This window comes from Musca domestica, unplaced genomic scaffold (genome assembly GCF_030504385.1).
Source record: "Musca domestica strain aabys unplaced genomic scaffold, Musca_domestica.polishedcontigs.V.1.1 15, whole genome shotgun sequence".
NCBI classification, from domain to species: Eukaryota; Metazoa; Arthropoda; class Insecta; order Diptera; family Muscidae; genus Musca; species Musca domestica.
Window position 1 is genome coordinate 5585821 of NW_026712207.1, and position 27786 is coordinate 5613606.

General features: G+C 31.4%; 1 protein-coding gene across 1 annotated transcript in view; it reads right to left on the reverse strand.

Moving 5' to 3' along the window:
* MdRdl (gamma-aminobutyric acid receptor subunit beta) overlaps nucleotides 1–27786 on the reverse strand; it is a gene marked incomplete at its 5' end in the record, with an annotated part of 145413 nt that overhangs the window by 90065 nt on the left and 27562 nt on the right.

The window sequence follows — 27786 nt, forward strand, 5'->3', positions numbered from 1 at the left end:
TGTGGCTGTGTGTAACAATCATACGTCACAAGTTCCGGTCGTTGGGAAGGTGTGAGGGTTGTTAGTTGGGCGTTTTTTTTTTCTTTAGTTTTTGGTTAGTTATGTTTGTGTTGCTTCTTGGTACGCTGGGAACGCTGTAACATTTTATGTTTTTCGTTTTCTGTTTTCTATTTTCTGTTTTGTGTTCTTTCTACCAACTCAGCAACTCTGTGACAGCTGTCGGCTGTTTAGCTGTTGTTTGTTTATTTGTTTTTTTTTTATTTTTTTATTTTTTTGGTTTAGTTTAGATTAGTTTTCTATAGCTGCAAATAAAACTTTAGTTTTGTATGTCCAGAGAATATGACAATGTGGATTAATATTAAAACTAAGATGAGATGAAGAGATGACATAGAACAACTATGAATGATTGTTGGGTTTTTTGTTTTATTGTTTCTCATAAACAAAGTGTTTCACATTGTGGTATTATAGTACTTTTGGAAGAGAGAAGGGAGGGGGTTGTATATGGCTTAAATATTAAAATTAGGAACTAAGTGGGGTGAGAATTTTTTAATAGAAAAATATCTTGGAATTTTAGAGAACATTTTGTAATTTTGGAGAATATATTTTTTAAGCAACACTAAATCTACGAACGCTGGGTTTTAAAGGATATTTTATTTTCGGGAGCCCTGGCATTACAATTAAATTTTCGAAAGAGTATTCTATATATACAGGACCATTAGAATTAAATTTTTCAGAATATTTTTTCAAGGCGATAATCCTTTTGAGAATATTTTTTTTGAAGGACCATCACAGGTACAAACATGATTTGTTTCAATATAATTTTTTTTAAGGACGATTGGATGCATAAACACGGAAATTTATGAAGAATATATTTTGAAGGAGTATTAGAGCTACAAATGTGGATTTTTTAAAGAATATTTTTTCAAGGATTTCATGGATTTTTCAGTAATGTTTTTCAATGACCATTAGAGCTACAAACGTTGATATTTCGAATACCATTAGAGCCACAAATCTGGATTTTTAAGACCATTTTTCCAAGGACTTTTGGATCAAAGAACATAGTTTTATACCCTTCACCATAGTATGAAAGGTAAGTCATTCCGTTTGTAAGGTATATATATTCTTGATCAGCGTAAAATTCTAAGACATTCTAGTCCTGTCCGTCTGTCTGTTGTAATCCCGCTAGAGTCAAAATGAATAAATATAGGAAGCTAATATTTTGCACAGACCAGTCTTTTGTGTGCAGGCAGGTCAAGTTCGAAGATGGACTATATCGCTCCAGGATATGGTATAGCCCCATACAACGGTTTTAAGATCTTAGCCAAATTTTCAATGGAATTGTCCCAAAATTAATACAAAGAATTCCTTTTTAGTGCATAACCCCCTGGAAGATAATTGTTTATATAGGTCTACGATATCGTACAGCCCCATACAACGGTACACCACCCCCTTCCCGATGTTCGGTATTTTGATGGTTATAGCCAAATTTTTCAATGAAATTATCTGATAATTCACAAACAGAGATCATTCTGAGTACTTTTCCCCCTGGAGGATTATTGTCTATATGGGTCCACGATGTCGTATATCCCCTATATACCTCCCTAAATTCGGTATTTTGATGATTTTCGCTACATTTTTCAATGGAACTGTTTAAAAATCCCAACTAGAACTTCTTTCCAAGCACCTTACACCCTGGAGAAGAAACGTCTATATAGGTCCACGATATCGTATAGCCCACATATACGATATTTTGGTGATTTTAGGAACATTTAAAATTCGTGATGGGTACTACAGCCTATGACAAAAAATTTCAGGCCCACGCCTTCGTTTAGCCTCCCAATATTCGGTATGATAATATTTTTTGCGATATTATTCACCGTAGTTGTTTTAAATTTCGTATTTAGAGTTCGTAATGGGAACTGCAGTCTATGACTGAAAATTGTTGGTGGTCCAGGTCTTCGTATAGGACCCATATATCAGTACCACCCTAAATTCAGTATATTCATGATTCACCATATTTACCATATGTTTTTTTTTTTTTCAATTTTCGTATTTGAATATTGTAATGGCTTATGACAAAAGTTGCCTTTGAAGGCCCACTTCTTCGCATAACCCCAATATAACGGCTATATTCGGTATTTTTCAGATTTAAACAGAATTTTTAACGGATGTTATATCTTTGAAAATTTCCACATTCGTTCCAAATGGTGGAGGGTATTCAATCCATTGGGGATTTGAAGATTCTTTTTCTAAGGGCCAACTAGGCTACTAACTAGAATTTTTGTAGAGGACGATTAGAGCTACAAACTTGGATTTTTTGATAATTTTTTTTTTCACAATTGTGTTTTTATTTAAAGATGTTTTTTTTCTGGAAATTTAGAGAATAATTTTGCAAAGACTACTGGAGCTACAAAAGTATTTTTAGGATCCTTTAGAGTTATAAAAATGGATTTTCACGGAATTAGGTCTGGATGTGGATTTTAAAAGAAAAAAAATGTATATTGGATTTTTATGAAACCAATTTCAAGGATCTTTATTTTTAGAACCTGGAGGTTTTGAATTTTATTTGGAATATAAAATAAATTGAGGGTCCTTTAGTGCTCAAATGTGGATTTAAAATAAAATTCAAATTAATTTCAAGACCATACCTGTTAGATTCAGAATTTTTAAGAACATTTTTTTAATTTTTGTGGATTTTTTACGAGATAAATTCAAATTACCATTCCTAGTAAAAGTTGACATTTTTTTAGAAAAAAAAAAAAAAAAAAAAAAAATAAATAAATAAATAAATGAAACGTCAAGGACAGTTAGTGGGTATTTTCAAGGATTTAAAGATCAATAATCGTGGATTTTGTTATGAACATGTTCGAAAAACCAAGAGGCTAACAATCGTGGATTTTGTAAATAATAATTCTAAGGGCCCTCAAACTGATAGTCGCGGACTTTTCAAAGAAACATTTTCAAGGACCGCACACATTTTTCAAGGATCATCGTCGATTTTTAAACTATGTTGTTAAAGGACCTACAGATCTTTAATCCTTGATTTTGAACGAATATTTTTCAAAGACCTGAAGGCCTAAAATCTAGATATAATTTACATTTTGTTTTAAGGTCTAGTATTTCAAAAATTTTATTAAGGATTTTCGGAATAAACAAACCAAAATCTTTGATTTTGGAGACTAATTTTCAAAGACTTAGAGACCAACAAATAATTTTTTTGGCAATATTTTCAAGGATTTATAGGCCAAAATCGTGATTTGTTCTTAGAGTTTTATTTGGGACAGGAAATATTTTTTAAAGGACTGAAAGACCAACATACCCGATTTTTTCCAAGTACATACTGATCAATAATTGTGGGTTTTTGTAGAATATTTTGCAAGGATATACAGGCCAATAACTATGGTTATTTTAACTATATCTTCGAAGGACCTTGACACTTTTTCACCCTTTGTAGGGGAGATATCAGATGGAGTGGACCAATATTTCCTATCTTCTCAGCAGATCTTGTGTTACTAGAAATAATGGGATGTGTGAAATATGAAGAGAACCGGGTGCTTATTTCGGATTTTAAAAACGTTTTGATTATTCAAAAGTTTGATTCTTTGTGAGGGAGATATCACAAAAATTTCGACCTCTTGTGGGGTAAGTACCAGAAGGAGTGGACCGATATATTCCGTCTTAATACCAGATCTTGGGTTTATAAAATTTGGAGACAATCGGACTCTTACATTATATATTTTATAAGAGTTATAATTATTCATAATTTTGATCCTTTGTAAGAGCGGCGATGGAGTGGACCGATACATTTTTACATCTGACCTAGAACTGACACAAATATTAGGAATTGCAAAGTTATAGCAAAATTTGATTATTGCTTCCCTTTCTGAGCAGAAAAAAAACATTTTTTTTTGAAAATTTTGACCTTTTGTGGGGAGTTAACAGAAGGAGTGGACTGATATACTCCATCTTAACAACAGACCTTGGGCTAGTAAAAATATTGGGATGTGTGAAATTTGAAGACAATCGAACAATTCGAAATGTTGACCCTTTGTAGAGGAGGTACTTGATAGAGTCGCCCGATATTGTCCATTTTCGCACCTGACGTAGCACTGACGCAAATATTAGGATTTGCAAGGCTGGGGCAAAGTCGAATGATCCCTTTTCTTCCTATGAGGTGAATTAGTTTCTTTGAAAATTTGGCCTTTTGTGGGGAAGGTACTTGATGGAGTTTCCCGATGTTTTTCATTTTCGTACCTGACCTAGCACTGATGAAAATATTAGGATTTGCAAAGGTGGAGCAAAATCGGATCACCCTCTATCTTTCTGTGCAGTAAAATATTTTTTTTTGAAAATTTCGAACTTTTATGGGGGTTGTACCAGAAGGAATGGACCGATATTACCCATCTCCGAACTCGATCTAAGTTTGATAATAATATTACGATGTAACAAGTTTGGACCAAATTTGGTTGTCCCGTCGAGAGTTATCTATGAGTCAGACTCATAGACGGACGTACATCTCTAGATCGACTACAAATATCCTGAAACGGATTTGATCCAAAAAGGCCTAGGGTCTACAACATTATTTCGATGAGGCACGTTGTGGCCATATCAACTGATATATACATAGTATAAAGAGTAAAAATCGAAAAGATCGATCCAGACTCAAAAAAAAAAAAAAAAAAAAAAAAAAAAACTGCTCTACTCACAGACCCTAGAATCTGCACACAGAACTCTAAATCCTTGGCTTTGTATTTTCCAATGGTTCATTTTCTTTTCAACAATTGAATAATTTAGATTGCCATAGCATAGATTCCAGCTCCTTATGATAAATACAATCATATATATGCAAAGTAAATTTTCCCCGTATGTGATAAATGTATTTATTATATCCTACCTCGTTTTCCTGGCCTATGACAAATGTGGCCGAAAAAAACGAAAAATATTTTGATTGCATGAAAAATATTCCCCAGCTATGGTTTGTGTGGAAAATGTTCAAATTTTTAAGTAATTTATCATTTTCTTGACCTAGTTGTTCTCATTCTTGGGCCAAGAAAAGCTGAAAAACAAAAGAATCCACCAAACAATTTCAATCTTAGAATTCGGAGCATACGAAATAAAAACATTTATGCCACACATTCTCACAAACAAACATACATGCATGCGTGTGTGAGCATGTGTATGAGTGTGTGTGTGTGCGGCTGATGGATGTATTTATCCATGAAAGTTTCATGTTATTTTCGACATGTTTGAAATTTCATTTATTTTCTCGTTCAACGGAACAAGCAAAGCAGCAGCAACAACAACTACAACAAATGGCTACATCATTTTTCAGTGCAGGAAGAAGAAGAAGGGGGAGAAAAAATTCTTCTCTCCTTCGTGTTGTTTTGTGAGAAATCTAAGCCGTCATATGCAAGTTGCGAGCAAAGTTATGGAACATAACGGAAACACTTGCCAATAATGTCAAACTTGTTCATGGCGTTGGGCAGGCAACAAAACAAATAGAAAATAACATACATTCTTACATCGACATGTATGTATGTTTATATATGACAAGCCAAAAAAAATATGGGAACATGTAGGTATGCCAACTAGGGTAACAAGACCTCTGACGCCGCCGCTGGCCCCCCTACACAGCCTGTCAAAATTTATTGACAGTATTATGTTAAAGTGCATACATCATCTGCCATTTGATGGCACTTGCCAAAACTCGATTTAGTTTCGAATAGAGGCGAAAGAGCCTCCAGAGCCAGCTGCCTTGGCCTAAGTGGAAAACTTGTATTCTTAGAGGGAGGGAGGAGGGGTAGGAAATAGTTTTTTTTTATTACTTGGCATTTTTTTTTTGTTAGTGGACGATGGATGGCTCGAAATTGGTCATAAATGTTGTGGGTTTTGTGGTTTCGATTTTTAAGGAGAGGACGCCGCCTTGGTACCTTGTGTTAATATATACTTTTTTCGGTTTATTTATTATCAAATATTGTTAATAAACTAAGAGCGAAAAACAAGACCCTTGGGAAGTAGAATGGGAAAATAAAACCATGGGACAAATTTTTATGTAAAAAAAAAACAAAACATTAAGTAATAGCTTATATAAGGAACTAGGCATTTGCGATATTTAAGAGCAAGAGTTTTTTAGAGCGTTTTCCTCAATAAACATAAAAAATGCTGAACATGATAAATCACTTACCGAAACTATTAAATATTTTTAGTTAATATTTGGCATTTATCATTTGAGAAAAATAAATCAATTTATGCTGTTGAAAAATCTATAAAAATTGGTCGCGAATTTTTGGTTGATAAAAAAAAAACATTAAAAGTTTAGTAATATTTTGCCACAGAATAAAACTTAATCCATCGAAGCAATAGCTCTAACTAGCCTATAATACATAAAAAAATAGTGAAGAAAGGTGAAAGTCGAGCTGGGCCGACTTTATGATACCCTGCAACACTTTGCATACATAAACCAGTAAAGAAAGTCTTAAAGTCGGGCGGGGCCGGTAACAAATACAACAATTCGGATGAACAGTATATATGGGAGCTATAGCTATATCTGAACCGATCTTCACCAAATTTGACATACTAGCTTCTAGACTCAATTCGGTCGTAAGTTCCAAATTTCATCCTATTTGGTCAAATATTAGACGTTTGGTGCACAATAAATGTAAATCGGACGAAGTTATATATGGGAGCTATATCCAAATCTGAACCGATCTCGATAAAATTTAGCAAATATATTTCTGAGCAGCATTTGATATATTTCCCCAAATATTGTTGTTACAGGGTGCATATTACGGCTGCGGAGGTCAAAAATAGCAAATCGGATGAACAACATATATGGGAGCTATAGCTATATCTGAACCGATTTCGATCAAATTTGGCATACTTATTTTCAGGTCCAATCTAAACATAAGTGCAAAATTCCATACAATTCGGACTGGTATTACACGTTTGGTGCACAATACAAGGGAAATCGGACGAAGATATATATGGGAGCTATATCTAAATTTTGACCGATTATCTCCAATTTCAATAGGGTTCGTCTTTGGGCTAAACAAACGATTTCTGCAAAATTTCATCTGGATAGGGCAATAAATGCGAACTGTACTTTGTTTACAAAAATACATGGACAGACGGACGGACAGACGGACGGACGGACATGCATAAATCGACTCAGAATGTGATTCTATGCAGATCATCAAAAGGAACTATGGGTCTATCTCGTTTCCTTTTGCCTGTTACAAACAAATGCACAAAGACATAATACCCTGACCACCGTGTGGTGTAGGGTATAAAAATAAGCTTTTTTTTATGGGGGAATTTATGAGAATTAAAACACACCAACTATGATCGGCAAAGCAGTTATAATTTGAAGGCGAAAATAACTAACATATGGAGGCTTTCTATCGTATTCTACTAAATTTGACGAAGGCATTTGTGGCTAAATCGAAATTCAACAAATATAGTTGTTGTGGAGAGTATTTTACGGGTGTGAGGGAGTAAAATAGAAAATCGGATGAAACATATATATGGTACCTATAGTTATGTCTTAACTGATTTCCATCAAATTTGATACACTTTCTTACTGGCTAAATTCGTTCGTGTGTGCCAAAATCCATTCAATTCGAGCTTACGTTAACCTTTGAAACACAATAAACTTGAAATTGAGTGAAGATATATATGAGAGCTATATCCAAATCTGAACCGATCTCGATAAAATTTTTCAAAATGTATTTCTGAGCGGAATTTATATACATTTTCGGAATATCGTTGTTACGGAATGCATATTGCGACTGTGGAGGAAATATTTAACAAATCGGATGAAGAATATATATGGGAACTATAGCTATATCTGAACCGATTTCCAATTCGGTCGTATAAGTAAAATTCGATTCTATTTGGAATAAAATTACAAACCTGGTGCGCTATATTAGGCAACTCGGGCGAATATATATATGGGAGCTATATCTAAATTTTGACGGATTATATCCAGTTTCAATAGGGTTCGACTTTGGACCATACACATGTTTTGTGCAAAGTTTCATTATGTTCAGGCAATAAATGCTACCTGTACTTCGCTAATTCGTCTCTTGAAAGTTCATGAATTTTGCTTTGAAGGACCTTGAAAAATATTCTGCAAAAAATCGATGATGATTTGTCAGTAAAAAAAATAAGCTTCTTTCTTTCTAGGTCCATTAAAAATTTTATAGAAAACTTCACGATTTTTGGTCTGTTGGTACCCGTAAAATATTTTACAAAATCCACAATTATCACCTTGTAGGATATTGATTATAATATTTAAAAAGGTCAGAATTGTATACTATATCCTTTAAAAATGTAATTCCTTGGGGAATCTTCTTTAAACTATTCACAGTTATTGGGGCGGAGATATTGAGAGAATATTTTTTTTTAATCTCCATTTTGTCTATATTTTTATAGATCTATATGCTCTTGAAAAAAAATTGAACAAATATTTAATAAAAATTCTTAATCCATGGTCCTTGATTTCCTTTTATACCGTCAGCTTTATGGCTACAGAGGGTATACGGGGTGAGATGAAAAAACTGCAACCAACTTCAGATTCCAGTGACAGCTCATTATATTGTTTACAAGCGTAAAAAAGCATTTTGGTGAGAATTTTCCAGAAGAAAAGTTATTCGTTATGGGATTCAAGAGTGATAGTATGATTTCTTTATATTTGGCTGGAAAATCACAAGTGGCTATCGTTAGAGCACTCCAGCAGTTAAATGTGAATAGATCTTTTGTGTCTCGTACCATCGGTCTTTAACGTGATAGCGTAGCCCAACGTCAAGGAAGTGGACGAAAGAAAAAAATGGTTCGAAAATTAAAGAAGCGACTTGATCGAACCGTGCGTCGCAGTGGCCGAAAAATGGCTCGTGAGGTGAACGAATCGCAATATTCCATTCGGCAAATATTAAAAAATGAGCTCGGGGTAAAGCCATTGAAATTCCAAAAAGTGCAAGAACTTACACCGCAACAGATAGAAAATAGACTCAAAAGAGCTAAAGAATTGTTTCGCTTGGCCGAAAGTTGTGAACTGCCGAATTTGGTTTTCTCCGTCTCCGATGATAAAACATTCGTTGTTCAGCAGTTTGTAAACAAACAAAATGATCGTGTTTGCTTGCCAAAGCGGTCAGCTGACATGTGCACCTTCGGTTGGCCACCAGAATTCAAGCGCCGGCCATGGTGTTGGTGTGGGCGCCATAACAGCCGATGGTGACATCAGAATAAATGCCGAATATTATCGCAAAAATATTCCTGAGGGTGTATTAAGGCCTTGGGCACGCAAATATTTTGACCGCAGACCTTGGACATTCCAACAGGACTCAGCACAATTGCACTCAGCCCACGCCACCCAGGAATGGTTACAAAATGAGGTTCCTCGCTTCATTTCCAGCGCACAATGGCCACCAAAATCTCCTGATATTGTGTCTCAAGTATTTTGGAAAGCAAGGTTGGCACTAAAAAGTACCGAAGTATCTATCACATCAAACAAGCGCTTCGGCGGCAATGGGCCAAATACTGCAGAGCAACATTCGGGCAGCGTGTGACAGTTACATTGGTCGTTTGAAGGCCATAGGAGACCAATTCGAACAAATCTAAACTTATTCTAAAATTTTATGCTATTTCCGACATGTTTTGCTTTCATTCAATAAAATTAAAAACAAGTAAAAATTTTTATGTTTGAGTTTGTTACAGTTTTTTATCTCTTCCTGTATTCGGCGAAACTGTTTTTTTGTTTCTTTTTTTAATTTAAGGGCTTTTACCGAGCTCCTAGGGCTCTGCGGCGACCCATATGGATTTTTTGAAAATATTTGTTAATATTTTCCATGGCTTCATAAGTGGCTTCAAACGAAGTCTTTTTAATAATTATTTTATTAGACTTAAAAGTACCGTTCTTATGTCCTATTCTGAAAAATATCCACATTTATGGTTTAGATGATCCTTAATTTTTTTAAACATTTCCCGTTTGTATTTCGTACGATCCTTGAAAAAATATTCTTTAAACAAACTACATTTATTGATTTAGTGGTTCTTGAAAAAAAACTAATCCTTAAAATAAATATTTTCGTAGCTTACTTGCATTGAATAATTTTCTCTTTGTTTCCTATTCGATAAAAATAAAATGTTTCTTGTAAAAATATAGATGAAAGTTCAAAATTCAGGTCCTAACGGTGGTTTGAAAAATTTTCTTTAGAAAATTCACTTTTGTGGTCCAACAGTCTTTTAAAAATATTCGCACTGAAGTCCAAAAGTCTTTTAAAAATATTCGCACTGAAGTCCAAAAGTATGTCCTTAAAAATCCACGTTTGTGGCTGAGATGGGCCTTTGAAGTATGTCCTTAAAAAAAATCTACGTTTGTGGTTTAGATGGAAAATATGTCCTTAAAATCCACGTTTGTCACTTGGATGGACCATAAAAGCGTGTCTTCCACAAATCCCCGTATGTGGCTTAGATGGACCTTAAATCCATGTTTGTGGCTGGATTTAAAAATCCATGTTTGTGGCTGGGATGAACCTTAAGAATATGTCCTTAAAAATCCACGTTTGTGGTTTAGATGGGCCTTTAAATGATGTCCTTAAAAATCCATGTTTGTGGCTGGGATGAACATTAAAATCATGTCCTTAAAAATCCACGTTTGTGGCTTTGCAATATGTCCTTAAAAAATTCTTGTTGGTGGAAAGGAAAGGAAATACTTTTAAGGTCCACCTAAACTAAAAAAATCAATTTTTTTGTCTAAGATGGACCTTAAAAATATGTCCTTCAAAAATCCCCGTTGGTGGCTTAGATGGACCTTTAAAGTATGTCCTTCAAAAATACATGTTTGTGCCTTAGATGGACCTTAAAAGTGTGTCCTTTGAAAAATACTTTTTTGTCTTACATGGACCTTAAGAAAATGTCCTTAAAAATCCACGTTTGTGGCTTGGATGAATCTTTAAAATATGTCCTAAAAAACCACGTTTGTGGCTTAGATAGACCTTTAAAGTATGTCGTTAAAAATCCTCGTTTGTGGCTTGGAAGAACCTTAAAAGTATATGTTTAAAAATCCACGTTTTCGGCTTTGTCCTTAACAAAATTTCTTTCAAAAAAATCCACATTCGTGGTTGAAATTGTCCTTAAAATCCATGATTGTTACTCAAGTTCTTCTTAAGAAGTCACTAAAGTCATTATTTATTGTTAAAATTGTTTATAATTTTTTTATTAAATTCACATATGTATCTCAGAAAGTCCAGAAAAAGGCCTTTAGAATAACCTTTCAGTATTAATTCTTATGGCTCTAAGTACAGCTCATGCAAATCAGTTAACGGAACATAACAGGTAATTAACGTTTAAAAAAGCCATAAATCCTTAATGATGTCAAAAAATGCAACAACAATGCCAATGCCGATCGGAGTTACTTGGCTTTCTAGGACACAAATGCATTAGCATACATTCCAGCGGAACTTCTTTTAATAACAACCAAGTTTACACTTGTAATATTGGCTTAAATGCGGCACGCTAACAATTAGCATTTATGTTAATTGCAAAAAGGGGTTTAACCTACAACGTTTCACATGGCCCTGAGCTGTTTTCTTGCTTTCGCTTTCCTTCCAGCCATCAACAATTTCCCCTTAAGTCAGTTTAAGTTTGCAAGAATGTTATTAAGTCAGCGTTTCCGCTGACAAACGGCATTGCACTTTTGAACATATTTTAGCTTTGTAGCTCCATTGGACATGAGGGCCATTATTATCTTTCACACATCTCTCAAGATGGTAAATGGTCAAAGATACAGCCAACATATTTCCTTGTTGACAGCCAAACGGGCGGACAATCTCATAAATGCTTGTTTAAAGTTCATGTTAAGAGATTGGCAGCTAAAAGCAAGAAAACATAAAAACGCCTTTTGATAAGACTTGGCAGAAACAGAAATGGCTGTGCAACGCCCAAAATGTGTTTACTTTGGCATTATATAATAATGGTAGCCCCCCCAAATACATGGCACAGGACATCAAAGAAAGGCAGCCGAGAACCACTACCACACACACACATCCACACCCCATCGAAGCAGAGAGAAAAATATATTTTTGCGGAGAGTTGTAACCTGTGACCGCTGCTGTTAGTAGGTGTCATCAGTTGTACCCAGGCAATGGATTCTGCTGCCACTTTATTTCTTGGCCACTACACTGCCATGACACTAACATCCTTCACAATTACGCCACCCACCCCACACTCCCCCCACTTCAAACAGCAAAATAAAATGTTACCAGCATCAGTAATATTTGCTTGTCAGCTATTGTTGTTGCCATTGTTGTTGTTGTTGTTGTTGTTTCGTATTGTGTAGATGTTTTTGGCACTATTTGGCATGTTTGTGTACAAGATGAAGAGAATTGTGTCAAAATACTTGGCGACGCCCTTAACAATAACAATCTCGATTACAAACATTACGGCATCTGGCCGACCCCCTGGGGTGGGGGCCCAAACACCTCGGGCCACACTACATTTAAAGGTACTCTCTTACGCTCTGTGTAACACTTAAATGTCCTGGCCATTTGTAAGTGGGTTATTTGGTTAAAATAACAGGCCAGCAAAATGACATACGTAAATGGTTGGAGAGTGATGAAGAGAGAGAGAGAGAGAGGAAGAGAGAAAAAAGAGCAAATGACATTGCCTTTTTTTCAAAAAGTGCTCAATAATAGTTGTATTTTTTTTATGAATTTTTTTGAAGGAATTTTGGTGGATTTTTGAGGAGTTTTTTCTCAAGACTCCTAAGGACTTATAATATGACTCTGGAAAGAAATCTTTGGTCCATAGTAATTTTTATAGAAACAATTTAACTAAAATAATAGTGGAAGTATTTTTTTAAAGACTTTCAGTGGATGTTTTAAGGACTTCCAAGGTTTAGTCTGGGAAGGGCTTGTGAATTTATTTTAAAGAATATATTTTAAAATTACTTTTTAAGGACTATGATGGACCTGAATTTTTATATAATTAGGGATCCGCGGACTATAAGATTTTTCAACATTATATTGAAGGATTCCTAATTTTTTTGTGAAAATCAGTTTTAAGGGCTCTTGCATTTTCTTTTCTTTTTTCTTTTTTTTTAGTAATTCTGAAGGACTTGTGAATTTTTCAAGGACTCTCAGTTAATATTTAAGGACTTCCAATGTAAAATCTGGGAAGGGCTTGTGTATTAGGGATTGGCAATGTTCTTACTAATTTTTAAGTACTCGAGGGTTTTTTTTTTCTGAATTTCGAAGGGATTGTGAATTTTTAAATTTTGTGAAAGGATTCGTGGATTTAAAGGTATTTTTGAGGATTCGTAGTTTTTTAAACTATTTTAAGGAATATTTTATCAAGGCTGATGAGGACTTAAATAGGGTATTTTAAATGAAGACTTTTTAGAAGAAGCTTAGGGCTACCACATATTTTTTTCTAGAAACAAGTGGACTTAAATCATAGTGAACGCATTTTCAACGACTTTCAGAGGACTCTAAAGGACTTCCAAGGTTTAACCAGGAGGAGTTGAAATCCATTTTTTAAAAAGCAAAATTGGTCAAAATAATGGTAGACTTTCTAAAGAATAACATTTAAAAAGGTTCAGTGGATGTTTTAAAGAATTTTTTCTCAAGGCCCTTCAAGGGTTATGTATAGGCGATTGTTAACGAAACAGTTAAACTGTAATCATAATGATTTTTTAAGAACAAATTTTAAAGGAATCTCAGACTTTTAATCTTTGATCTCTAAGAGTTTTTCGAAATATTTTTCCCATTAATAAGTGGTTTAAGGATGAATTCCTAAACGTATGTTCTTAAGGATCTAAAAAATGACCGAGCATTTTTGGAACTTTCATCGTGTACTATGTTCTGGGACTCTTAGTTTGGAAAAATATTTTTATAATACACTTTTAAATTATTTTTAATTTTTTTTAAGGATTCGTGCATTTTTTAAGTTATTCTTAAGCACCTGTAGATTTTTTAAAATTAATTTCAAGGATTCGTGGATTTTTTAAAATTGTGTTTAAGGACTCGTCGATTTTTTTAAATTGGATTTTGAAAAATTATTTTTATGGACTCGTGGAGTTTTTAAAATTATTCTTAAGGAGTCGTGGATTTTTTAAAATTATTTTTAAGGACTTGTTGATTTTTTAAAATTGATTTTAAGGACTCATGAATTTTTTAAAATTTTTTTAAGGACTCGTGGATATTTTAAAATTATTTTTAAGGACTCGTGGAGTTTTTTAAATTATTTTTAAGGACTCGTGGATTTTTTAAAATTACTTTGAAGGATTCGTGGATTTTTTAAGATTATTTTAAAGGACTCTTGGATTTTTTTAAATTATTTTTAAGGACTCGTGGATTTTTAAAATTACTTTTAAGGATTCGTGAATTTTTTAAGATTATTTTTAAGGATTCGTGAATTTTTTAAGATTATTTTTAAGGACTCGTGGATTTTTTAAAAATATTTTTAAAGGCTCGTGGATTTCTTAAATTATTTTTAACTACTCATAAATTATTTTTAAATTATTTTTAACGACTCATGAATTATTTTTAAATTATTTTTGAGGACTCGTGGATTTTTTAAATTAATTTTTAAGAACTCGTGGAATTTTCAAATTAATTTTTAAGAACTCGTGGAATTTTCAAATTAATTTTTAAGAACTCGTGGAATTTTCAAATTAATTTTTAAGAACTCGTGGAATTTTCAAATTAATTTTTAAGAACTCGTGGAATTTTCAAATTAATTTTTAAGAACTCGTGGAATTTTCAAATTTATTTTTAACGTGAATCCTTTTATTTCTATTCAAGGACTCGTGTATTTTTTATATTATTTTTCAGAACTCGTGGGTTTGTTAAAATATTTTCCAGGACACGTAAATTTTTTTAAATTATTTTTCAGAACTCATGGATGTTTTTAAAATTATTTTTCAGGATTTCTAGGACTTCAAACGTAAAGTTTTTGAAAAATAATTGTTCAAGGACTCTCGAAGCTTCTAACGTGCATTTAATACAAATGGATTTTATTCAAATATTTTGTCCAGGACTTCCACAAGCTTCAAACGTGGATTTTATACAAAATTTTTTCCACGATTTCCAGGTCCTCATACGAGGATTTTATACAAATATTTATACCAGGAATTCCAGGTCTTCAAACGTGGATTTAATACAAATATTTTTTCCAGAACTTCCAGATCTTCAATCGTGGATTTTATACAAATATTTTTTCCAGGACTTCCAGGTCTTCAAACGTGGATTTTGTACAAAATTGTTTTCCAGATTTATCAGGTCTTGTATAAAATATTTTCCCGGGTCTTCAAAACGTAGATTTTATAGAAATATTTTTTTCAACGTGGATTTTATACGAATATTTTTTTCCAGTACTTACAGGTCTTCAAACGTTGTTTTTATACAAATAATTTTTTCCAGGACTTCCAGCTCTTTTATCGTAATTCCTTTCAAAGAATTGATGTCCTTCAAGTTTGGATAAAAAAATATTCCAGGACTCTTAGTCATTCGGTCTTTACGTGGAATTTTCCAGAACCCATCTTTTCAGGGACTCACATATTTTAAAACGTGTATTTCTAATATAGATTTTCAAGGACCCCAAGTAATTTAGAAAATCTCAGTTTAAGGACTCTCATTTCTAAAAGTTTGTACTAAGAAAATTTTTTTCGAACTTAAAAATATCCTATCAAGGTTACTTCGATTCTCAATCAGGGATTAAAAAAATATTTTTCAAAGAACTTCAAATGGCGTTTTTTTCTGGTCTTCAATATGCTTATTTAAAAATATTTTCTTCGGTTTTCATATGTGAATTTTTTTAAATTTCTTTGACGAATATTTGAAAAATATATATTTTTAAGGACCACTGGACTTCAATTATTTATTTTCAAGTACCCCTAGGCACTCTTAAGGATTCTAACGTCTTCAAGCGTATTAAAATATATACTTTCAAGGGCTTAAAGTTCTTCAAATATGGATTTAAAAGATTTCCTTTCAGACTTTCAGGTCTCCAAAAGTGGATTTCAAAAAATATCTCCAATCTTCCAACTTGAATCTAAAACAAAAAGATTGAAAGCTATCTTTCTGGGTTTCAGTGTGTTTTTATAAATCATTTTCATGAATTATAAATGGTTTAAAGGAATCTCAGGTGTAGGGTATTTGATTTTAAAAAAAAAAATAATATTTCTTGAGGGATAAAATACAGATTTTCATATATATACATATGTATATATATTTTAGGGTAATATTGAATTAAGAATATTTTAGCCAATATATTAATTGATATAATTGTCTTATTTGGTCCTCAAAACAAAAATCTGGTGATGGCAACTCTAACCCCCCTCTTTAAAACCAGCATATATTCTTCTGTGAGTGTATGTGGTAGAATTTTTGAAAATGACAAAAAAGTACTTTTTGCACTTTTTACTGGACGAAGGCGATTACTTCAAGAGTTTGTTAAATAAATTAAAAATGAAAATGTTTGTCCTTTTTTTAATCCTTGAGATCGAATTTAGACATTGGGTGTTACAAGGGTTGTATTTGGATAAAGCAGTTGAAGCAGCTCAAGAGTTTTCAATTTTTATTGAAAGTTTAAATGTCGGATCATCCGAAGAAAATTTGTTGTTGTGGTAATTCCTTGTAGGAATCATAACGTTATATAAGAACACCCCTTGTCTAAAAAAAGCGATTTCAGAAAAATAAATTTTCGTTTTTTTTAAACAAAAATTACTTTTTAAAGTTGTTACGGTGCCAAGCTTTGGGTTTCGAAGATATTTGTTTAAGTGATCTCCAATGATGGGCCGAAATACATTTGTTCACAAATTATCTGGCCTTTAAATGTGGATTTTATAAAATATTTCTTCAAGGATTCTTAAGACATTGGATTTGAAAGTAATATTCTTCAAGGATTCTGAAGGTTTATTTTTTTTTTTTTTTTAGAGAATTATTTTTGTAATAGTTTTTAAGCCTAAAAGCACATTTAAAAATATATTTTTTTAAATTAAAATAAATTTATTGATATATGAATTTTTATAAATATACTTTTTAAAGCAGGGTAATTTAAACAAATATTTGTTAGGGATTGGCTTCTCTTTAAAAAAAAAAAGAATTCTTAAGACTTTGAAAGTAGGTTTTTCAAGAAGGGTTCTTGAGGTACTACATTCTATCGGTTATTCTCTAGTAGATTTTAAGGCATTGATTTTAAGAGCATTTTTTGAAGGACTGAAACTTTTACAACGGATTTCCAAGGACTCGTATGGCATCACAATATTTTTTAAATAATTTAAGGATTTTCAGATTTCAAATGTGTATTTTTATCAGGGTATCTAATCTTTGTGTTTTTAAAATAGCTAGTTTCAGACTCTATGGGCTTCCCATTCGAAATATTTAAAAAGGTTCAAGGACTTTTTGGTTTCAAATTTTATATAAAAATATATATAATATTCAAATATTCGAAAGGCTAGAACATGAATTTTCTTATTTCAATCTTTTAAAAAAATTTTTGAAGTACTATTTGAATTGTTAGCGTATTTTAAAAATTGACAATTGTTCAATAGCAGTTTTATTAGATTGTCCTTGATTTAGGAGAAATTTGTTTATAAATGATAGATAAAATTAGTATTTTTAAAAGTATTTGTTGAGGCACTATCCATAAATTTTAAAAATACATTTTTTTCAACCACTAAAAATTTGGATTTCTTGAAAAAAATATATTTTTAAGGATACATTTTTAGAAAAAATATTTTTTAAACACTAAAAAACATGGATTTTTTTTTTAAAAAAGTCAAGAACCAGATATTTTCAACGACCAACAAACGTGGATTTAAAAATATAATATTTTTCCAATAACAAACAAACGTAGTTTGTTTTAAAGAAAATATTTTTTCGAGGACCAACAAACCTGGATTTTTTTAAATATTTTCCAAGGACCAACAAACGTGGATTTAAAAAGAAAATATTTTCCAATAACAAAGCAATGTAGTTTTTTTTAAAGAAAATATTTTTTCGAGGACCAACAAACCTGGATTTTTTTAAAATATTTTTTCGAGGATTTAAAAGAAAAAATAAAATATTTTTTTAATAACAAAACAAAGTAGTTTTTTTAAAGAAAATATTTTTTCGAGGACCAACAAACCTGGATTTTTTAAAATATTTTTTCAAGGACCAACAAACTTGGATTTAAAAAGAAAATATTTTCCAGTAACAAACAAACGTAGTTTTTTTAAAGAAAATATTTTTTCGAGGACCAACAAACCTGGATTTTTTTAAATATTTTTTCAAGGACCAACAAACTTGGATTTAAAAAGAAAATATTTTTTCCAATAACAAACAAACGTAGTTTTTTTAAGAAAATATTTTTTTGAGGACCAACAAACCTGGATTTTTTTTTAATATTTTTTCAAGGACCAACAAACGTGGATTCTAAGGGAAAATATTTTTCCAATAACAAACAAACGTAGTTTTTTAAAGAAAATATTTTTTCGAGGACCAACAAATTTGGATTTCTTTTAAATATGTTTTCAAGGACCAACAAACGTGGATTTTTTAATGAAAATATTTCTTTGGATGGACCAAAAAACCCGGGGTTTTTGTAATTTTTTTAAGGTTTCAACAATCGTGGATTAAAAAGAATATGTTTATTCAAAATCCAACAAACGTGGATTTAAAAAAATGTATGTATTTTTTAGACAAATATTTATTCAAGAACCAACTTACGTAGATTCTTCTTAAATATTTTATTCACAAGGACCAACAAAAAATATATTTTTTAAGGATCAGGAAATGTGATTTTTTTTTTTAAATATTTTTGTCAAGTATCGACAGACGTGGACTTTTTAAAGCATATTTTTTTAAGAAACGATCAATAAAAGTGGATCTTCTAAAGAATATGAACAACAATATGTTTTTTTTGGGATTAATTTTCATGAATTTAGGAGTTAGAAATGGGGATTTCCTAAAGGATATGTTTCCAAGGACCACTAGGGCTTATTTTTTTTTCACGCAAATTTTCGAATTTTGTCTTCGATTTTTAAATAATTTCTATGGACTATTGATGATTACACTGTGCGACAATATTCAATAGTCTTTGCATTAATTATTTTTTAATAAATAGCCATTCTCTGTTGTGGACAATTTTAAGTGGACTTATTAGTACTCGAATAAAAGATCCAGCCCCCAAAAGAGTTTCGTGTTCTAAGGCCAAACGTGGATTTTTTAAAGAATATTTTTTTAAGGACCAACAGAGCTACAAACTTGGATTTTTTAAGGACCAACAGAGCCATAATCGTGGATTTTTAAAGAATATATTTCTAAGGAATAACAGAGCTTCAAACGTGGATTTTTGTTAAGGAATATTTTTTTAAGGACCAACAGAACCATAATCTTGGATTTTTTAAAGAATATATTTCCAAGGAATAACAGAGATGCAAACGTGGATTTTTTTAAAACAATATTTTTTCAGGGACAAACATAGCCTCTAACGTGGATTTTTTAATAAAATATTTTTTCAGGGACAAACATAGCCTCTAACGTGGATTTTTTAAAAAATATTTTTGCAGGGACAAACATAGCCTCTAAAGTGGATTTTTTAAATAATATATTTTTATGGACAAACAGAGAAACATATTTTTTTTTCAAAGACCAAAAAAGCTACAAACTTTGATTTTTGCGTATTTTATTTTAAATGTCTAACCAGGCCACAATCGTAGATTTTTTGACGATCTTAATTTCAAACCCTTTCATAGCTATAATCATGTTTTTTTTTCAATTTTTCTTTCCAAAGACTTTCAGAGCTACAAATGTGTTTTGATAAAATTTATTTTAAAGGATCATTGCAGCTACGCCCATCCCAATATTTAGAGATTTATTTCACTACAAGTTGCACAGTGTTATTAATGCCACTGGCGTGGATTTTTCAAGGATATTTTTTTAGGGACTGTTAGACCCGCAAACATAGTATTTGCAAGAAAGTTTTTAAGGGACACCAGAGCCTTAAACATTGTTTTTTAAAACATATTTTTTAAAGTCCAGCAGAGCTTGAAAAGTAGATTTTTTAAAGAATATTTTTCATGGGCCATCATGGCCTCAAACGTGGGTATTTGAAAGAATATTTTTTTTAGGATCAACAGAGACGTAGATTTTTAAAATAATATTTTTTCAAGGACCATCAGCGTCACAATCGTGGAAAAACATTATTTTTCCAAGGAACTATTGAGTTATAAAAGTGGATTTTTCTAAAGAATGCTTTTCAAGGACCATCTAGGTTATAAACTTAAAAATTTTAAAGAATGACAAACGTAATATGTTTTAAAATTTATTTTCAGACCTCAAATGTATTTTTTTATAATTTTTCTGCAGAGCCTTAAATATTGTTTTGAAGAACCTTTTTCTATAGTCAATGACGGCGAACTTTAATACTCGTTTTTAAAACCATGATCGTCGATTTTTTTATATTTTCAGAGTGTATTTTGAAAAAAAATTTTCAGAACCTCAAACGTGGATTTTGAAAGATTTTTTTCAGAACCTCAGATGTGGATTTTGAAAGATTTTTTTTCAGAACCTCAGATGTAGATTTTAAAGGATTTTTTTCAGAAACACAAGGATAGATTTTTAGAGATTTTCATGTGTTTTATAAAAAAAAAATATTAGGAAAATTAATCCCTTGACATTTGTTGCAAGCAGTAGGCATTTGACCCTTTCTTTTATGTTGCAATATTCAAAATTAACCTCATTTAAATCCCTCTCTTACGATTTCCACTTGCATGCTTAATGAATCCAAGATGCTATTTGGCATTTTTTGTAATTTTAATTTTTCCCCAAATTTTTAACATTAATTTCAAATTATTCATGAAATCATCTGCCATTAGCTTTCTAGGTTATGCGCGCTTAATTCAATTGGATTTTCACTGAAATTACCTTCCAAAAAAATAATGGAACGGAATGGCATGGGGAAAACGTAATCATTAGTTCTGCATGCTCTAAGCAAAAAAAGCGAAAAAAGGAAACAGCATTTTCCCCATCCACACACATACACACACACATATACATAAATGGAAACATTTCAATAACGTTTAGTGGAAGCTCTGCTTAAATGTCACAGTTGTTCATTGCAGTTTTGTTCCTTTTTTAATTTCGTTTTTCTCTCTCTCTCTCTTTCTGTCTTCATGAATATTTCCCTCAGTTGGTAATGTTTGCCATTTCAAGTCAAAAGATAATCACAAGCGTCTTCAACAATTTTCAATCGCACTTAAAACAGAAAAAAACAATTTCCACACAATGACACTTGAGGAGAAGAGAAGATATCTCGCCAGGAGTTGTGTCTCTGCTTGAACTTTTGAACGTTACAAAAATATTTTTTTGCCAAGCTATGGCATGGCATGAAAATTAAAAAAAAAAAAAAAAAACAGAATTACCAAAAGAGGTAAAGCAGAAGACCAAAGGGGAGGTAGGGTTGAAAGGGGGCCTGTACAACATGAATGAACGTAACATCCAACTAAGCAACCTGTCAACCAAGAAGGACAACGAGCAGAGTAGAACAGATGATAATGAGAAAGAGGTCGTATGTCTATATTTATTTTATTTTTCCAGTTTGCCTCTCACAATGAGGGTCTAAAATTGAAGTGGATGTCTTTGATGAGCTTGTTAGATTGGCGGTTCCCCTTTTTTTTGCTGTGTTGAACAAGAAACCGAAGTGTACTTGTTTGACAATATTGATACATGTTGGATAAATTTATAACCCCCCGAACCGCGCCAACCTCAATGGACTAGGGTAAGGATTCGATTTTTTTTTTTTTGGATTCAGAGAATTAATAAGCATTGTAAAGCAGTTCGAAATGAAGGTAAATAAATTAAGGCATACGAAATTAGTTTTTAAATGAAAATGGTTTTGTTGGGAAATGGGGAAACTAGTGCAATGGGAAATTGAAAAAAAAAAAAAAAAAAAAAACAGGGCCATGATGGAGATTTTAAAAGAAAATAACAGAGCCACAAAAAAAGGATCAGTAAAAGAGGATCTTTTAAAGAATATTTTTTAAGGATCAAAAGAGGAAGAAAAGTGGATTTTTCCATGAATATTTTTTTTCAAGGACCAATCGACCTTTAAACGTGGATTTTTTGATGAATATTTTTTCAAGAACCAGCCGACCTTTATACGTGGATTTTTTAAATAATATTTTTTAAAGACCTACCGACCTTAAAACGCGGATTTTTTAAATAATATTTTTTAAGGACCTACCGACCTTAAAACCTGGATTTTTGAAATAATGTTTTTTAAGGACCAGCCAACCTTTAAACGTGGATTTTTTAAAGAATATTTTTTAAGGACCAACCGACCTTTAAACGTGGATTTTTTAAAGAATATTTTTTCAAGGACTCATAGACCAATAAACGTGGATTTTTTAAAGAATATTTTTTCAAGGACCCATAGACCAATAAACGTGGATTTTTTAAAGAATATTTTTTCAAGGACCCATAGACCAATAAACGTGGATTTTTTAAAGAATATTTTTTCAAGGACCCATAGACCAATAAACGTGGATTTTTTAAAGAATATTTTTTCAAAGGACCAATAGACCTTAAAACGTGGATTTTTTAAAGAATATTTTTTCAAAGGACCAACAGACCTTTAAACGTGGATTGTTTAAAGAATATTTTTTCAAAGGACCAACAGACCTTTAAACGTGGATTTTTTAAAGAATATTTTTTCAAAGGACCAATAGACCTTAAAACGTGGATTTTTTAAAGAATATTTTTTCAAAGGACCAACAGACCTTTAAACGTGGATTTTTTAAAGAATATTTTTTCAAAGGACCAATAGACCTTAAAACGTGGATTTTTTAAAGAATATTTTTTCAAAGGACCCATAGACCAATAAACGTGGATTTTTAAAGAATATTTTTTCAAGGACCCATAGACCAATAAACGTGGATTTTTTAAAGAATATTTTTTCAAAGGACCAATAGACCAATAAACGTGGATTTTTAATGAATATTTTTTCAAAGGACCAACAGACCTTTAAACGTGGATTTTTTAAACAATATTTTTTCAAAGGACCAACAGACCTTTAAACGTGGATTTTTTAAACAATATTTTTTCAAAGGACCAACAGACCTTTAAACGTGGATTTTTTAAACAATATTTTTTCAAAGGACCAACAGACCTTTAAACGTGGATTTTTTAAACAATATTTTTTCAAAGGACCAACAGACCTTTAAACGTGGATTTTTTAAACAATATTTTTTCAAAGGACCAACAGAGCCACAAACGTGGATTTTTTAAACAATATTTTTTCAAAGGACCAACAGAGCCACAAACGTGGATTTTTTAAACAATATTTTTTCAAAGGACCAACAGAGCCACAAACGTGGATTTTTTAAACAATATTTTTTCAAAGGACCAACAGAGCCACAAACGTGGATTTTTTAAAGAATATTTTTTCAAAGGACCAACAGACCTTTAAACGTGGATTTTTTAAAGAATATTTTTTCAAAGGACCAAAAGACCTTTAAACGTGGATTTTTTAAAGAATATTTTTTCAAAGGACCAACAGAGCCACAAACGTGGATTTTTTAAAGAATATTTTTTCAAAGGACCAACAGAGCCACAAACGTGGATTTTTTAAAGAATATTTTTTCAAAGGACCAACAGAGCCACAAACGTGGATTTTTTAAAGAATATTTTTTCAAAGGACCAACAGACCTTTAAACGTGGATTTTTTAAAGAATATTTTTCAAAGGACCAACAGACCTTTAAACGTGGATTTTTTAAAGAATATTTTTACAAAGGACCAAAAGACCTTTAAACGTGGATTTTTTAAAGAATATTTTTTCAAAGGACCAACAGACCTTTAAACGTGGATTTTTTAAAGAATATTTTTTCAAAGGTCCAACAGACCTTTAAACGTGGATTTTTTAAAGAATATTTTTACAAAGGACCAAAAGACCTTTAAACGTGGATTTTTTAAAGAATATTTTTTCAAAGGACCAACAGACCTTTAAACGTGGATTTTTTAAAGAATATTTTTTCAAAGGACCAAAAGACCCTTAAACGTGGATTTTTTAAAGAATATTTTTTCAAAGGACCAAAAGACCTTTAAACGTGGATTTTTTAAAGAATATTTTTTCAAAGGACCAAAAGACCCTTAAACGTGGATTTTTTAAAGAATATTTTTTCAAAGGACCAACAGACCTTTAAACGTGGATTTTTTAAAGAATATTTTTTCAAAGGACCAAAAGACCCTTAAACGTGGATTTTTTAAAGAATATTTTTTCAAAGGACCAACAGACCTTTAAACGTGGATTTTTTAAAGAATATTTTTACAAAGGACCAAAAGACCTTTAAACGTGGATTTTTTAAAGAATTTTTTTTCAAAGGACCAACAGACCTTTAAACGTGGATTTTTTAAAGAATATTTTTTCAAAGGACCAACAGACCTTTAAACGTGGATTTTTTAAAGAATATTTTTACAAAGGACCAAAAGACCTTTAAACGTGGATTTTTAAAGAATATTTTTTCAAAGGACCAACAGACCTTTAAACGTGGATTTTTTAAAGAATATTTTTTCAAAGGACCAATAGACCTTTAAACGTGGATTTTTTAAAGAATATTTTTTCAAAGGACCAATAGACCTTTAAACGTGGATTTTTTAAAGAATATTTTTTCAAAGGACCAATAGACCTTTAAACGTGGATTTTTTAAAGAATATTTTTTCAAAGGACCCATAGTCCAATAAACGTGGATTGTTTAAAGAATATTTTTTCAAAGGACAAACAGACTTTTAAACGTGGATTTTTTAAAGAATATTATTTCAAAGGACCAACAAACCAATGAGTTTGTACTGCCAAAAAAAAATTTTTTAAGGACCAACAGATCAATGAATTTGTACTTCCAAGGATATTTTTTAAGGACCAACAGATCAATGAATTTGAGAATATTTTTTCAAAGACTTTCAGAGCTACCAATGTAAATTTTTTGAGAATTTATTTTCAACAATATTCAGAGCCATAAACGTGAAGTTTTTGAGAATATGTTTTCAAGAATATTGAGAACCATAAACGTGCATTTTTTATATTTATTTCTAAGGACTTTTAGAGCAGCTGAAGATTTTAAGAGCTGTAAATGTGAATTTTTTGAAGATTTATTTTCAAGGACTTTCAGAGCTCCGAACGTGGCCTTTATAAGAAAATGTTTTCGAGAACCAACAAATGAGTTTGTTAAAAAATTTTGAGAAATTTGATTGTTTTTCGCGGAACTGATATAGTGTTTTAAGTACAATTTAATATTTTATATAACATTCTTAAAGGACTATTTATTTTCATAAGGTTTTCTGGGTTAGAAAATTTTGAATTTCTATCAGCGTTATTTTCGAAATTATGCCGACCCCCTATCTTGAAATTTTTCATTCATAATCATAACTTTGGAAACTCTGGGAGTTTAAATTTATGTCTTACTCAAGAATCTCTCAAATTCCCAGCCCTCCTCCCTCCCATCAATTGTGAAATTATAACATTACACACACTCTCACATAATTAATACCTGCACTTACGTGAACGTCCAACATTCATTTTTTTATTTTAAATATAAATTATGCACTTGCATTACAAAACTAGGTTAAATATTAACACATTTGCCAGTGATGTCTATATATCATTTGTAATTTTATGACCTGCTAATGACGTCCTTTAACCTTTTGTCGAGGCATCAGAATTTTAATATGCAGTTGCTTGTGTGTGTGAGAGAGTGTGTGTGTTAGTGGCAGCTAGTTGAAAATGTTGAAGGTTTAAATGGCATTTAAAAAGCCAAGCCAAGCTGAGCCAACCAACAACATTCATATTTCGTGCAATGACTTACATTTATAAATATGAGCAGGAATATATTAAATTTATGAGATCTTAGGGTGTGAGGAATGTAATATTATGAACAAGATGTGTAATTTGAAAAAAAAAAAAAAAACTCATGACGCTTTTGGATTTTTATTTAAATCCTAAATCATGCAATGAAGGTTTTGAGGTCGGACAATTTTTAGAATACGTCAGAATATTTTTTCCACTTTATAAATATAAATGTTGAGGCAGGTCAAGAATGAGCTTTTAGCCAAAAAATGTCCAACACGGGACAGGCTTTCTGTTAGGCAGAGCAGAGGTTAAGTTTCCTTATTATTTAAAAAAAATTATTTTGTTTTAAAATATTTATTCAATTATTGAAATATTCTTATATTTTTGAATATTTTTTTTTACATATTTTATGTTTAAGTAGGGATAATCCCACAGGACTCGTGGATTTTTTAAGAATAATTCCACAGGACTCCAGTCTTTTTTTGGGTTATAATCTGGGATTGATGTATTTTTAGTGATGTTCCCACGGGAAATTTGAGGTTAGCTGGATTTTTTAGGGAAATCCAGCAGTTTTACGGTTTTTAAAGGAGAATTAAGAAGATTCGTTTTTTTTTAGGAAAAATCAGGAGTTTCGTGGAATTTAAAGAAAATCCAGGAGATTTGTGGATTTCGAGGAGATTCTACGAGATTGAACTTTTAAAAATAATACCACTGGAGTAGTGGATTTTCAAATATAACCCTATAGGAGCAGTAAATGTTTAAGGATACTCCTACAGCAGGCGTGGATTTTTAAATATTCCCAGAAAAATCTCATACGGGACTCTTGAATTGAAAAAATTGAAAAAGAGGATTTTTAAAGATTATTTCACTTGAATTTTAAAATATAATCCCACAGGACTTTTTGAAATAACCACATGTAAGTTGGAGATTTTCAAGGATATTTTCCACGGGAATCATGAAATAATTCTTATAGAAAGAATTCCAAGGATCTTTTTTTTTTCGAAACAGTGGATTTAAAAAAAATTATTATTTAATACTTGCATACTTTTAAGGATAATTTTTAATACTGGAGGATTTAACTTTAAAATTATTCAATAATTGTGGATTTTCAAGAGCTGTATTCAATACTCGTGTAGTTTTAAGGATAATTATCCAATACATGTCGAATTTTGAGGATAATTATTCAATACTCTTGGAATTTTTGGGACAATCATTCAATACTCATCGATTTGTAAGGACAAATATTAAATATAAGTATATATTGAAAGACGAATATTTATCAACCTTTGGATGTTTGAGGACAATTATTCTATTCTTTGGATTTTAAGGCAACTTATTTACTGTTGTCAAAACTTGTGAAATTCAAAGGACATTTTTTTCAATACCAGTGCATTTTCCAGGGATAATTTTTCATAATCACGGATTTTTAAGGACATTTTTTCAACTCTCCTGGACATTCTTGAATTTCCAGGAATATTTCTTCTTCATCTGGGACATTTATTGATTATCCTAGATTTTCAAGTATATCTAGACTTTTAAAGAAATGTTTCAATACTCCTGTGACAAGTTCCTTAGGATTCTAAGGATATTTTTTACAATTCTCCTGGATTTCTATGGACATTCTCCAATACTTACAGACAGTTATTAATACCTTAGGATTTTAAGGATTATTTTTCAACTCCAAGGATATCTGGATTCCCAGGATATTTTCGAATACTACTATGATATTTATTAATACTTCTAGATTTCCGAGGATATTTTTTGAATTATAACGGATTTCTAAGAACATATTTCAATTTTGGGATATTTTTAATTTTATTTTCAAACTCTTCTGTTTTTTAAGTATACATTTCTACACGTCAGGATTTCCAAGGCAATTTTTAAATACTCCAGTCATTAAAACTTTCAAGTCAATAAATTTTCAAGAATATTTTTTAAATAATCATGGACTTCTAAGGACA